Below are 666 nucleotides of genomic sequence, written 5' to 3' on the forward strand. Positions count from 1 at the left end.
ACCAAGACTAAGGTTTAGGAAAGCCAGTGGGGTCGGGTGCAACCGGCCAGGAGTGTCCAGACCAGGGGCTGTAGGACAGGGGTAGGCATGGCCCCCCATGCCCTGAGGTTGCCTGGTGGTCTGAGAAGGTCGAGTGGCAGGAGCCATTGCATTCTGCAGAGATATGCAGCACCCAGACACCCTACCTGGAGGGCCAGGGAAAAGCCTATCTGTCCTCTTCCTGGGTTGCCTGGCACGGGCAGATCCCACAGAGCCGTGGGACTGTGGCCAGACCAGCAGGCCAGCAGCCGGGGCAGGACAGGTATAGAGGCTGGGCTGGGCATGCAGAGGACGAAACAGGAGTAAGGAAACCAGAGAGCCCATAGAGTCATGGCTGTGTTTCTCCTGTCCCTTTGGAGCTTTGAGCTGCTCAGAACAAGCCTACCATTTCCCAAGCTGACCTTCTTCAGTTGCCTCCAGGGCCCAGGAGCCAGCAGAGCAATGTCCCTGTTCGAGGGGGACCTGAGCAGGCAGCTCAAGTGCTTGTCCATCTGGCCTTCGAGGAGGCGAGGCGCTGCCAGAGCTTAGTGTGACAGGTGGGGAGTGGCCCTTAGCTCTTGTCAGGGAGATAAGACCACGGGTGGGGGGGGGGAGGCACCAGTACTGAGCCTCCAGCGCGCAGCCGAG

The sequence above is a fragment of the Tupaia chinensis genome, unplaced genomic scaffold (assembly GCF_000334495.1).
Source record: "Tupaia chinensis unplaced genomic scaffold, TupChi_1.0 Scaffold000644_1, whole genome shotgun sequence".
Classification (NCBI taxonomy): Eukaryota; Metazoa; Chordata; class Mammalia; order Scandentia; family Tupaiidae; genus Tupaia; species Tupaia belangeri.